The sequence below is a fragment of the Triticum dicoccoides genome, chromosome 1A, assembly GCF_002162155.2.
Source record: "Triticum dicoccoides isolate Atlit2015 ecotype Zavitan chromosome 1A, WEW_v2.0, whole genome shotgun sequence".
Taxonomy (NCBI): Eukaryota; Viridiplantae; Streptophyta; class Magnoliopsida; order Poales; family Poaceae; genus Triticum; species Triticum dicoccoides.
In genome coordinates, this window is record NC_041380.1 from 229,218,853 (window position 1) to 229,233,621 (window position 14,769).

Here is a 14,769-nt window from a genome sequence, read left to right on the forward strand (position 1 = left end):
GTATCCGGGGACCTCGCCGGCCATGCATCGACCAATCCAGCCCCGGACCCTGCTACAAGGACTAGGGTTGATACGGGCACAATGCCGGATTGTCATCTCCAAGAGGATTCAGATAATGTTTCCATCACCAATTCTGAAGTGGAGAGCGCAATGAATCATCGGCGGCGGAAAGAGGCCATGCGCGACCCAAGTTTCACCGAAGAGGCGTTCAATGCCCTCAGCTCTGCGAATGCATATATCCGGGCTGCTCGGGATGGACTTGTCGGAGCCACCCACCAGCTTTCAAAGGATATGCAGGTAAAAAACTTTGAGTAGATTCAATAATCATATGCTAGTATCCCCCGAGACTTGAAGCAGTTGGCCCAACTGATTTAAGGGTCGTTATATCATCAGGTACTCCCGGCAAAAAACACGTTGTCCAAGGAGCTTGAAGAATGAACTGTTGTCACCACCGAACTGGAAAATTTGAAGAAATCCAAGAAGGCACCTGATGGTGAGCACAACAGTGTCCAGAAAATATGATTCTGCGCCAACAATGATTTTTAAATATGCATTGTTTTGTTTACAGGTGCAGGATCGGCAGATCGGTTGGAGGAGATGCTGAAGGGTGCTCAGGCGGAGAAACAACATGCCGAAGGGCAAGAAGCCGTTGGTCAATGTGTATTAACACGGACCATTAATGAGAAGAACAAGCTACAGGATGCAAAATCAAGCAAGCCGGAGAGCTAAAGGACGTACAAGCCCAACTATCGGATGCCTTGAAGGAGAACAGAAAGCTGTAACCTAACTTTCATGCGGTCCCCTGATGGAAAGGTTTACGAGATTGTTCCTATAGGTTTGTTAACTAGGCGGCCCAAGGGAGAAGTGTCCGGATTTCAAGGCGACTTGCTACAAGAGTTATCCAAAGTGCATGAGCGAGCTCGGAAAGCCATGGGGAACATGGCTAAGGCTTTATGTCCATCTGATTCTCCTCCAGAAATTATGGAGGAGCTCGTGAATTTATTAAAGGGAGCTCGGCGCCTCTTTGAACTATGGAAGGCATCAACATGTCGAGAAGGCGCACAAGAAGCCTGGGCCATGGTGAAAACGCGGTATGCTGGACTTGATCCAAATCATATGGCCCGGGTCAGACCTCGGGGACAAGATGGACAAGAAATTCTAGTTAGCTTGGTGTATGACCAAGTAAAGACAGCCGCCAAATTTTCACAACAGGACTGTAAACTAGACAGCCTGATAGATGGTATAGATAAAGAGTAGGCGTTTGATTCCATACAACAATGTACTTTATCACCAAACTTATCTCTGTCCGAACTGGAAAAAATTGTCATGGCAAACCTTCTGCTTCTACCTTCGAAACCCAAGGGTTGGAGTGTTTCTGAATACTATACCTGTCGGAAACACCAAGTATGTTCGGAAACTAGGCAATCTGGTCATAGTGCTTGAACAGACAAACTGTATTCGGGGAGTTATGTTATATTACTTTTTAACGTAAGAAACATCTTCCAGAGAGAATAGTTCCGTTAAGGGTTCCTCTCCCTGGGTCAGCATGCATTATTTATGCATGCCTAAGCCGTGACGCGAAAGAATCACATGATTTTTTATATTTTGAGAGTTTATATTGCAACGAAGGAAGTTCGTCGTTTGTCAGCCGACCAATTATTCCCTTAAGAACGCTAGATTTCGGCTTCACCCGTCTGAGGTACATGTCCAGATGACCCGGTTGTAACATTCGCAGAGGTGCTCCTTTTATGCCCTAGCCGAACAAGCGGGAACGTAGGGCATAAGCACAGGAGCCAGGCAACCCAGCTTGGCAAAAACTTAAGTCATAGAGGTGCATATAATGGCGAACACAGGACGTATATGAGCAAACATCACATATATATGGTGAGCTTTATGCTCGAAATAACAATAAGCATCTATTGAGAGAAGCCCCCAGTTATGGTGGGGTGTGTACATTTAAGGATGTATACCCCTCAAGTGTGCGGCTTACCTGAACACACGCTAGAAATCATATAAAAACAAAAAAAAGGAAAATTTTGAAAAGGAGAAAAAGGGAACTAACAAAGGTATGTGTCCGGACTTAGGCATAGAATCTTTGGAGCCTAGCAACGTTCCATGGGTTCGACTCTAAGCGATTATCCAATGCATTGTGAAGGCGATAGGCTCCTCCAGTGAGAACTTCATCTATAATGAAGGGACCCTCTCATTTGGGTTTGAGCTTGTCATTTTTCTTCTCTGGTAGGCGTAGAATGAGTTCGCCGACATTGTAAGTCTTTGCCCGCACTTCTCTGCTTTGGTATCTTTGAGCTTGTTGTTGGTAGAATGTGGAACGGGCTTTTGCGACATCACGCTCCTCCTCCAGGCCATTTAAGTCCTTCTGCCGATCGAGCTCGGCCTCTCTCTCCTCATACATGCGCACTTGAGGTGAGTCATGAATAATATCACAGGGCAAGACATCCTCTGCGCCGTACACCATGAAGAATGGTGTGTGTCCGGTCATGCGGTTGGGCGTGGTCCGCAGCCCCCAGAGTATGGAGATGATCTCCTCGACCCAGTGTTTATCCGACTCCTTTAGGGATCGCACTAGTCTGGGTTTGCTGCCGCTCATTATCAGGCCATTGGCCCGTTCAACTTGACCGTTTTTTGGGGGTGATACACGGAGGCGTAATCGAGTTTAATACCTAGATTAGCACACCAATTTTTCACCTCATCGGCTGTGAAATTAGAGCCATTATCCGTAATAATGCTGTGTGGGACACCATAATAGTGTACAACACTAGAGATGAAATCTATCACCGGTCCGGCTTCAACTGTTTTTACTGGTTTGGCCTCTATCCACTTAGTGAATTTACCCACCATAACCAGTAAATATTTCTTCTTATGGCTTCCCCCTTTAAGAGGTCCGACCATGTCCAGCCCCGCGAAAGGCCAGGTAATGGGGATTGTTCTTAGGGCTGTGGGCGGCATCTGGCTTTGATTGGCAAAGAGCTGGCACCCGTAACAGCGCTGTACAAGGGCATGTGCATCTGCTCGGGCCATGGGCCAAAAGAAACCTGCACGGAAGGGCTTGCTTACGAGGGCCCAAGCTGCGGCGTGATGGCCGCCGAGGCTAGCATGTATTTCGGCCAAGAGCTGCCGCCCCTCCACTTTGGAGATACACCTTTGAAGGACTCCAGTAGTGCTCTTCTTGTAGAGCTCTCCTTCATGAACTTTGTAGGCTTTACAGCGTTGAACTACGCGACGGGCCTCGTTCTGGTCATTGGGGAGCTCCTACCTAGTAAGGTAGGCTAAGAAGGGTTCAGTCCATGGAGCAATAACTGCCATGATTACATGGGGGAAGGCGTTCGTTCAGCCCGAGCCCCCGATGATATCAGAATCGTGTTCGGCATCCGGGGGTGCGACCGGTGCCGGACTAGTATTTCCGCTCTCGTCCTGCCATACCACGGATGGCTTGAAAAGCCTTTCCACAAAGGTGTTAGGCGGGACGGGGTCGCGCTTAGCGCCCATGCGAGCAAGGATGTCCGCTGCCTGATTACTGTCTCGAGCCACATGGTGAAATTCAAGCCCCTTGAACCGGGTCGATATTTTGAGTACAGCGTTGCCGTAGGCCACCATCTTCGGATCTTTTACATCAAATTCTCCATTGATTTGAGATATCATGAGGTTTGAATCCCCTCGCACCTCAAGGCGTTGTATGCCCATAGAGACGGCCATCCGAAGTCCATGCAGTACAACTTCATATTCAGCCGCGCTATTGGAGTCCGTATACATGATCTGTAATACATAACGGACTGTGTCCCCTGTGGGGGATGTTAGGATGACACCAACCCCCAGTCCGGCTAACATTTTAGAGCCGTCGAAGTACATCACCCAGTTGGAGTATGTGTTGTACTCTTTAGGGAGTTCGGCTTTTGTCCATTCGGCGATGAAGTCAGCCAACACCTAATATTTAATAGCTCGATGTGGCTTGTATGTTATTTCAAGTGGCAAGAGTTCGATATCCCATTTTGCAATGGGGTCGGTGCCATCTCGGTTGTTTATGATGTCGTTGAGTGGAACTTTAGAAGCCACCGTGATCGAGCACTCTTGAAAGTAGTGTCGCAGCTTCCGAGATGCCATGAAGACCGCATAGGCTATCTTTTGATAGTGCGGGTATCGGGATTTGCATGGTGTAAGGACCGCCGATACATAATACACTGGTTTTGGAGTGGGAATTTGTGTCCCTCTTCCTCTCGTTCGACGACGAGCACATCGCTCACCACCTGGTGAGTTGCAGATATCTAGAGCAACATAGGCTCGTTGACGTTTGGTGCGGCAAGGATTGGGTTGTTTGCTAACAAGGTTTTTATTTCTTTCAATCCGGTTGTTGCCGCATCCGTCCACTCAAAGTGGTCGGTGCGTCGGAGCAGGTGATAAAGTGGCAGTGCCTTTTCTCCTAGTTTGGAGATGAAACGGCTCAATGCGGCCACGCACCCCGCTAGCTTTTGGACTTGTTTTAAGTCTGTTGGGTTGCCAATTGTGACAGGGCCCGGATTTTTGCTGGGTTTGCTTCAACTCCTCTATTGGACACGATGAACCCAAGCAGTTTTCCGGCTGGAACACCGAAGACACATTTTTCCGGATTGAGTCGGATATTGTATGTCCGGAGGTTGTCAAATGTGAGTCGTAGATCGTCCACCAATGATTTGACATGCTTAGTCTTGATGACGACGTCGGCCACATATGCCTCCGCCGTCTTGCCAATTTGTTTTTCCAGGCATGTTTGAATCATGTGTTGATAAGTGGTGCCGGCGTTTTTGAGTCCAAAAGGCATAATATTGAAGCAGACAGGCCCGTGCGGAGTAATGAATGCCGTTGCGGCCTGATCGGATTCCTTCATCTTAATCTGATGGTATTCGGAGTATGCGTCGAGGAAACACAGTGAATCGTGTCCTACAGTTGCATCGATGATTTGGTCAATGCGGGGCAGTGGGAAGGGGTCCTTAGGCAGGCCTTGTTGAGGTCTTTGAAATCGACACAAAGGCGCCATGATTTGTCCTTATTTGGCACCATGACCAGGTTTGTTAGCCAATCCGAGTGTTTGATCTCCCTAATGAACCCGGCTTCAAGTAGTTTGGCTAGCCCCTCCCCCATAGCTTGTCGCTTGGGTTCGGAAAATCACCGCAGCGTTTGCTTGACTGGCTTGAACCCCTTTATTATGTTGAGGTTGTGTTTGGCCAGTCTGCGTGGGATTCCTGGCATATCCGAAGGATGTGCCAGGCAAAGATGTCCCAATTCTCGTGCAGGAAAGCTCTTAGAGCGGCGTCGACCGTCGGCTCCAGCTGTGCTCCAATGGCTGCTGTTTTATTAGGATCCATCGGGTGAACTTGGAATTTGACTATTTCGTCTGCTGGCTTGAAAGAAGTGGACTTAGGCCTTTTATCGAGGATTATGTTGTCTCTGTCCACTGTGGAACACAGAGCGGTGAGCTCCTCGGCAGCAAGGGCCTTGGATAATGCCTCGAGGGCCAAGGATGCAGTTTTGTTTTCGGTGCGGAGTGCTATGTCTGGATCAGTGGTGATAGTGATAACTACGTTGGGCTCGGGCATTTTGAGCTTCGCGTACCTGTAATGGGGTATGGCTTGAAAGCGTGTGAATGCGTCTCGCCCCAACAAGGCGTGATATCCGCTATTGAAAGGTGCCACATGGAAGATTAATTCTTCGGACCTGTAGTTTTCTGGCGTGTCAAATACCACATCAAGTTTAATTTTCCCCGAGCGTCGCACTTCTCGACTAGGGATAATGCCTCAAAAGGTTGTACTGCTTTGCTCGATGTGGCTCTTGTCTATTTGCATTTTATCGAGCTTGTCTTTGTAGATGAGGTTCAGTCCGCTGCCGCCGTCCATGAGCACTTTAGTAAGCCGAAAGCCCTCGACAATTGGGTTTAAGACCAAAGCGGCTGGTGTGCGGACTGATCGAGCCCTTGGTTCGTCGTTGGCGGCGAAAGTTATCACCGTATCGTTCCAAGGATTTGCTGCGGCTATTTGTTCGATTTCGGCGAGGTCGTGAAGTGCCCTTTTACGCCGATTATTTGAAGAAAAGGTCTCGAAGACCGTAAAGACATTGAGATCATCATCCTCCGGAGAGTATTTCTCTGAGGTTGTATTGGTGAGGATAGTCTCACCGCTCTTGGCCACCTGCCGGAGTACCCAACATGCCCGAAGGCTGTGTGTTGGTTCGGAATTCGGCGTCATGTGTATCTGATAGTGTTTGTCGAGCCATTCATCAAGGACAGTTCTGTGTCCCGTTAAGGGCTTAATTTTCTTATCCGCGGGATGATGATCGGGTGCCCCGCAAGTGTGCATCCTTTTTGCCCGTCCGGTGGGTGGCTTAAAGGCGGGTGGTTCCCACAGGGCTGTCTGGGCTTTCCAGGCGCTTTCCATTGCACAATATTTCTGTACTATGTGCGCCAATTCTACAAAGTATAGTATGCAGCGTTGGTTGAGGGCATTGAAGATCCCCTCGTTCGTACAGTTGTGGCAGAATACAAACTGCGTCGTCGTCGCAGCAATCTTTGATCTTGTTTTTAACAAGGAGGAATCTGGCCCAAAAGTGATGGACTGTTTCCTAAGGTTGCTGCCATACGTACATTAGGTCGCATATGTCTGGAGGACCGGAATTGCTTGGTGAGTATTGCTTGTGGTGGGTGTGCGGGCTTAAATCGGAACCCTGACCCACTGTGGAATCCGGAGATTGAAGAATTTCTGGGGTTACTAGACCCGGATCCGGAGTGTCCTGGGAGTTTTAAGGCTCAACGCCTGGTTTTCTGTTCGGAGGACAGGAGATCTCTTCCCGAAGATGGGTATCCGGCTCGCAAGGCTCGGAAATTCGAACATAGCTTGTTCTCAGCATAGGGGGAGAGGTATCCTTGGCTTTTTCCTCCACAATCGCCATTAGATGGGTGATCGATGGGGACCTGATTTCCCTCTGATCGGGTTTAAGCCCAATCCGATCATAGTCTGTTGCGACCCCCCGGGCGGTGATGCGATCTAGCAGTTCGTTCAAAGACGAAATATCTGCCGGATCCATCTTGTCGGAGTGTTCGAGGCCGATGCAGGGATGATTTTTGGCAAATTGGGGGAACGCCTTTGTCTTAACGGTCGAGCGGGCACCCATGGTAAAACTGCCGAGCTAGAGGATATGTCCGGGAACTAGGGCCCTTCTAGAGGTGATTTTGTCATTGATGATAAGGCGAGCCATCGATCCTTCTATTGTCGACACAGAGGAACTCTCAATGAAATCACCAATGTCGGTGTCAAAACTGGCCGATCTTGGGTAGGGGGTCCCAAACTGTGTGTCTAAGGATCGAAGGTAACAGGAGACAGGGGACACGATGTTTACCCAGGTTCGGGCCCTCTTAATGAAGGTAATACCCTACTTCATGCTTGATGGACTTTGATGAGTATAGGGGTTACAAGAGTCGATCTACCTCGAGATCGTAATGGCTAAACCCTAGATGTCTAGCATGTATGATTTGTGATTGCCTCTACGGACCAAACCCTCTGGCTTATATAGACACCGGAGGGGGCTAGGGTTGTACAGAGTCGGTTTACAGAGAAAGGAAACTATACATCCGATCGCCAAACTTGCCGTCTGCACAAAGGAGAGTCCCATCCAGACACGAGGGAAGGCCTTCTATCTTGTATCTTCACGGCCCATCAATCCGGCCCATGTCACATAGCCCGACCATCTGAGGACCATTAATCCAGGACTCCCTCAGGGAGGACGGTGGTCGCCGCTCCTACGGCAGCGAGGCCCTGACTGTGCTTAGTGAGGTGAGGCAGGCGAAGCGAGCGAGGTGGAGAGGGGGAGGAGCGAGTGGGAGGGGAGGTATCCCGAGGCGCGCTCGTGGCAGCCTTATCCCCCGCGGTGGCGCTGTAGCAACGAAGACGGCGAGGTGGTCCGGCAGAAACGAGCGCCCGGCTTGGGTCGGGGGGAACAGGGGGAGGAGATAGTTGGCCGGGGAGGGGGAGTGGGTCACTAGGCTAGCTCGTGTGCACTACTAGGGAAAAGGCTACTAGTAGTGCGGATAAATTGGCTACTAGTAGAGTGGTTACCCGCGCTACTAGTATCGCGCTACAGCTAAAATTTAGTAATAGCGCGGGTGTCACCCGCGCTACTACTAAAAAGTTAGTAGTAGCGCGGGTGCCACCCACGCTGCTACTATTTGGAACCCGCACTACTAATAACAGAATAGTAGTAGCGCATCTATTATACTACACGCTACTAGTATCCTAAATACTAGTAGCGCACATTTTCCCCCACGCTACTACTAACAAATTAGGAATTAAAAAAAATAAAAATTAGATGCAGTATTCATGGTTGAAGATCAAAGACACATCCAGTGCAAAATAAATTAAGGTCACGGGACCATTTTAACACTTGCACCGTTCATGGATGCAACAATGAACATCTCAACTGGAAGAGATCACAAGATTCCATTTAACAGTAAACGCACACAACCAAAGGTGGGTACCTTTCCTAGTGTTCAACCAGCAGCCTAAACATACCACTTCTCTAGATGTATCTACCAAGGCTCGGAGTTCAGACGCCGGTGGACCCAAATCCTCCCTCCCCCCAAACGGTGGTATCGAAGTCCTCCACCTCGGTGACCTCTGGTTTCACAATCACCTGGACGATCATCTATGCGACGTAGTCGCCGAGCTTCGCGGCGAACTCCACCTCCAAGTGGTTGAAGAGCATGACACCCACCGGGCAGCGGTACTCTGCGCCAATCACCCCTGCGGCCACGACGGAAAAGTGAAAACTTGTTAGTGCTCGTCAGCGTCCAAATCCAATAGGGTATTTTCTTACTTTTTAGCACATGGACACGAATCAATAGTAACAGCCGGAAGCTGGTCCTTGTTGCACGAGACATGAAGAAGGGCGCGTCCCCTCCTTGTTGCACGAACGAATCAAAGGAAGACACTGCCGCGAGCCGTGAAGAAGGCCAGGTAAATAGCTCATGTGCCTGAAGTTGTAAGGAATCTTAATACAATGAACTCATAGTAATGCATAATAACAAGAAAAAAGAAAAAACTAACCATGAATCCTAAAGAAAAAGATCATTCTATGAGTCAGGTTGACAGTTTTGAGACACATGAAAGGATAATGTTGGTAACCGTATTCATTAACAAGAACAATAGGCCGAGATTTCTCAAATGACATTTGTTTCACCAACAATGATTAATGACGAGGCATGTAAGATTTACCTGAGCAGCATCAGCCTACCCTCTTGTCCTTGCAAGAACTTGAAGGCCAAGGTTCTTAGCTTTCTCCCTACTAACTAGCACAAGTGCGGCAGCACCGTCGCTATATATTAAAAGATGAGAATGGCAGTACAGTTACACTTCCAAGTAAACATTGCTTTACATAACTTATATTAACCATGGGGAAAGCCTATAGTTACATAACTTATATTAACCATGGAGAAAGCCTACGAATTAATATAGCTTCAGTACACTCTTAAGATGATACATTTACTACGAAAGATATACAACATAGTTTGGCTGATGCTGGATACCAAAGGTAATCTGATCGTTTAAAAATAAAGCTACAATGCTACACTAAGAAGTATCCTAATCCTGAATGAAATTGCGAGTTTAGAGGTATTAAACAGACACATTTCAATCACAGAGATCAATATCTACTAGCTTAAATTCAAATGCTTTAGTCAAGATTGTGATATCATACTGGTACTAAGAGACAATATTTCATACAGAAGAAGAGTTTTGTGGCCCTCAAATAATGCACACACTGGAATAAGTTCTTAGTTTCTTTGATGGTTTGACTGCCACTTCATCCAAAAGATTTATGTACAGAACAAAGAATAATTAAAATTGAATTTCAACAGACATATATTTCCTTGCATGTTGTGTTGTACAGTAGCTACGGGAATAAATATACGAAAACGAAAAAGTGAGTGATTTCTATTAACAAGACATCACCTATGTAATATTGTATTGAGACAGACAAGCTAAAATATTAGAACAATTTTGTATAGCAATAACACCAATAGCTCATCATATTAGTAAGTGAAGAATTGTGGGGCACAAATTACTAAGCTCGATGGAGTCAAAGAAATGAGCATGCTTATCCGTGAAGAACAATTAGCGAGTCATTAATCTCTGAGCTCCTAGTTGCTTTAGAAGATTTATAGTGTACAAATGGTGGTATGTTTTAACTGAATTTTCAGCTCCTGGTGTTTTTGTTACAACAAGGATGTAGTGCCCAGCTAAGAGTTTCGAGAACAATTAAGAGGTAAAATCTATTGTTATCGATCTCAAGCACTACTACTTTTTCCAGGAGCTACAAACAAATGAACCTGCTACACAAACTCATATTATGTCTTGCATTAATATTCTCCACGTGTTACACATATACACCATCAACTATTTGTCATGGAAAGCATTAGGGATAAGGTACAGTTTCTTAGCGGCTCACCATAAAAAGCTAGAAACTGCTACAGTTTGTAAGCATGCATAGATGTGTTATATGAGGACATTTTACATCAAGAGCTTGATGAGACAAGACCACCTAGGAAGATAAAACATGGACATAGCATGTCTGGCACTTATGCATAGTCAACTTGCAAATGTCTATCATTTCTCCCTTGCGGGTTTCCTTAAAAATACTTCTACGGCTTCTTAACAACCACCAGGCAGTAAAATTGCCCTATGGATACATATTTTCCTACCATTTGGTAAGACAATATGAAGATGATATACTGTGCAGTAGTAAACTTCAGAACATTCATAAACATTTGGACCTATAGACCATCCATATATAGCCCATTGCCCCTGCTCAATAGCTTCAACTCCAAGCCATAGTTGAGTCAGTTGTATCCAACATGCTATCTACATTATGGTACTGCCAATTGCTCTACAAAAGACCTACGTAGTTCATAGCAGATGGGAGAAATATCTCGTCTTTGATGCCCTTGTACATACATGGTTTCGTACAGCTGTACCAACCCGTTCGTGCCCAGGTGTGAGCGTTCAAATTGGGCAGTGAAGTGCAGCAGTGAACTGTCTGAATCTACGAACCAGTAACTTATCTTCACGGTCATAACCTGTATAGAGGATATTTTTGTTCTGTTTCATGGTTGGATACCATTGGAGGTCTGAATCTGATTACGATGAGTTCGAGTAGAACTTAAATGATAATGGATGATAGAATACTACTCCTATATATGTTTCAGTTTGCAGATCTCCTGTGATACTAATTTTTCAAGTTCAGTCAAACAATACTGAACCTGTGAACAACCATATGTTTGATTGGAGCTCATTTACTAAATTTTTTTTTGTGTTCTTAAAATGTTCCAGACCAATCTGCTAAGCTATAGAGTTCTGTAAACATGCCATTCAAAAGCACACTCCAATGCAATTACCTTGGTAACATTTCCTCCTGCAGATTTTTCTTGCCCCAATTGAACTCCCTTAGCAGCTTTCTTCTTCTTCTTCTACAAGGACGAAGACCAGATGAACTTTAGCATTCTTGTGATAAACATGGTACATAGTAGATTCTGGAAGTAGTCAAATACCTCCAAGTCTGACAGCCACCGGTTGCGATACGCGACATCAAGCACGGTCTTCTCAGCTAGCCCATATGAGATGTTGAGGCACTTTATGACATTGTCTTGGCCGGCAAACCTTGAGAAGGAGGGAATTCATGGAGGATTGGACAGAGGAGTCACTAAAGTCTTGGTGTCACTCAAAACAGAGGCTCTGCTATGCTCTGCTCTGCTAATAGAGAAGGCTTTTAGCCATGGCGACAACAACGCGTACGTACCGGGAGAGACCTCAGAGCAACAGCTGGTCCTCCTCCACAGACCATGCCGTGGACGGCTTGCCGCCGCACCATGCCGCCACATGAACCATCCAGGCCACTTCCGCCATCTCGCAGTGAGGCACTTGCTGCAGCGCGTCGAGGTATGTGGTCGGTGGCGTCGGTGGATAAGCGCCGCCCATCAGAGAGTCAGTGGCTCTGACCTAGGCGCAGCCCAGACCCGGGGAAACGGAGAACGATTGGCTCGGCACGTCCGTGGGGAGCACGGGTGGCGAGTCGGCCATGGCCGGTTGGTACACCACCAGCGATCTCATCAGTAACCGGCGGTGGGCACGGCCTCGGCGGGGGCGGTCCCGAAGCAGCAGGCGAGCTCGGCCCGCCGGGGGAGGAGGGGCCGGGACGAGAAGGAGTGGAGGAGGCGGATGTGCTGGGCCCCCGAAGTGGTGGGGAAGCGGCGGCGCGCGGCGAGGAGAACGCCCGAGCCCCCAGTGCCGACGGAGGTGGAGCCCGCCATGAGGAGGAGTGACTGGAGGGACGAACGTGGTGGCATGGCGAGATGGAGTGGGGGCTAGGGTTTCGGGGCGATGGGCATGGTCGGAATCAGGAGAGTGTCGATCAATTTGGCCCTGCGCGCCCGTACACATGTCCGCTACTATTATGGTGTGTCCACTTAGTAGTAACGGGGGTTTGTAGCCCGCGTTACTACTATCAAATTAGTAGTATCGTGGGATTTATACCCTCGCTAATACTAATTAGTAGTAGCGTCTTTTTTTAACAAGCGCTACTGAAGGTTTTCCTTAGTAGTGATGGGCCGAGGACCAGAGGCAGAAAGCTTTTTTTTCTCATATCTTTGTTTTCTTCTTTTATCTATTAACAGAGATAGAAATTGATTATTTAGGGTAGCCAAAAGAGCTGAGAAAATGGTGGGACTTAGCCTATTAAATAGTTTGCATTTTGAGGCAGTGCCACAAAAGGTTAGGAGGCCAAAGGAATCCATTTGCATTTTTCACAAATAAATTAGCACTTTAAAAATACTAAAATTACATTGTATTAATTGCTATAGTCCATCTTAGCTCTTAGGTGATGTTGTTTTCCCTAACAATTAAATGTTATGGAATTTTGGCTAAATGATGAACTATTTTGCAGCAGCTTTTGTGCAACTCCATATTTCACTTGCAAATTGAATTTGATTTCAAAGTTGAAATTCAAATGATATTCGAATCAAAGGTGATCAAGCACTATTTAGAAAAATGATTAGATTAATCACAGAGGGTTACAGTTGCATGACACTAGGGGTGTTAGAAATATAAGCCATAGAAACTAGAAAACAAGCAAACTATGCATTGAAAACAGAATCTGCCAAAAACAGAACAGTCTGTAGTAATCTGTACTCCAACCATACTTATGTAACACCAAAAAATCTAAAAAATTAGGAAAATGTAGGAAATTTGTATATCAATCTTGTGTAAAAAAGTTCAGATCAAAAGTTTCTGTTTTTGCATAGAATCAAATCAACTATCATCCACACTATCCCAAAGGCTTTACTTGGCACTTTATTGAAACAAAAGCTATAAAACTTGATTACTAAAGTAGCTTAATCATGTGAACACATAAAAACAGTAGGGGTAAATGTTGGGTTGTCTCCCAACAAGCACTTTTCTTTAATACCTTTTTAGCTACGCATAAAGATTTCAATGATGCTCACATAAAAGATAAGAATTGAAACATAACAAGAGCATCATGAAACACATGGCAAGCACATTTAAGCCTAACCCACTTCCTACACATAGGATTTTGTGAGCCAATAACTTTTGGGAGCAAGAATCGACTAGCATAGAAAGGCAAAACAAGTGCAACTTCAAGATTTTAAACACATAGAGAGAAACTTGATACTATTGCTATATGTAATTGCATATGTTCCTCTCTCACAATAATTTTTAGTAGCATCATGAATGAACTCAATAATATAACCATCACATAAAGCATTCTTATCATGATCCACAAGCATAGAAATTTTATTGCTCTCCACACAAGCAAATTTATTCTCGTTCATAGTAGTGGGAGCAAACTCAACAAAATAACTATCATATGATTGAAAATTAATATCATGATGACAAGTTTCATGCTTATCAATACTTTTTATAGCATACATGTCATCACCATAATCATCATAGATAGGAACTTTGCTGTCATAATCAATTGAAACCTCTTCCAAAATAGTGGATTTGTCATTAAATAAAGTCATGACCTCTCCAAATCCACTTTCATCAATATAATCATCATAAATAGGAGGCATGTTTTCATCATAATATTTTTTCGCATAAAAACTTGGGGGACTAAAAATATCATATTCATCAAATATAGCATCCCCAAGCTTATGGCTTTGCATATTGTTAGCATCATGGATATCCAAAGAGTTCATACTAATAACATTGCAATCATGCTCATCATTTATGCCAAATATTTTATTGAATTATTCTTCTATCAATTGAGCACAATTTTCCTTTCCATCATTCTCAAGAAAGACATGATAAAGACGAATAATATGAGGCCACCTCAATTCATTTTTTGTAGTTTTCTTTATAAATCAAACTAGTGATAAAATAAGAAACTAAAAGATTTGATTACAAGATCTAAAGATATACCTTTGAGCACTCACCTCCCCAGCAGTTGTGCCAGAAAAGAGCTTGATGTCTACTATACACAACTTGTTCTTGTAGAGTCGTGTTGGGCCTCCATGCGCAGAGTTTTGTAGGACAATAGCAAATTTCCCTCAAGTGGATGACCTAAGGTTTATCAATCCGTGGGAGGTGTAGGATGAAGATGGTCTCTCTCAAACAACCCTGCAATCAAATAATAAAAAGTCTCTTGTGTCCCCAACACACCAAATACAATGGTAAATTGTATAGGTGCACTAGTTCGGCGAACAGATGGTGATACAAG

The 14,769-nt window shown here is 45.5% G+C and overlaps 1 long non-coding RNA gene across 2 annotated transcripts; it reads right to left on the minus strand.

Moving 5' to 3' along the window:
- Window positions 1–8,361: 8,361 nt before the first annotated feature.
- LOC119267170 lies at window positions 8,362–12,445 on the minus strand. Of its 2 annotated transcripts, XR_005132325.1 has the most exons (4): window positions 11,830–12,445; window positions 11,582–11,690; window positions 8,854–11,500; window positions 8,362–8,780 (listed from the first exon to the last, which is right to left on the minus strand). It is a non-coding gene; the product is annotated as an uncharacterized LOC119267170 (long non-coding RNA). The 2 variants fall into 2 exon arrangements; XR_005132324.1 differs by having other exon boundaries at window positions 8,362–11,500.
- Window positions 12,446–14,769: the final 2,324 nt, after the last annotated feature.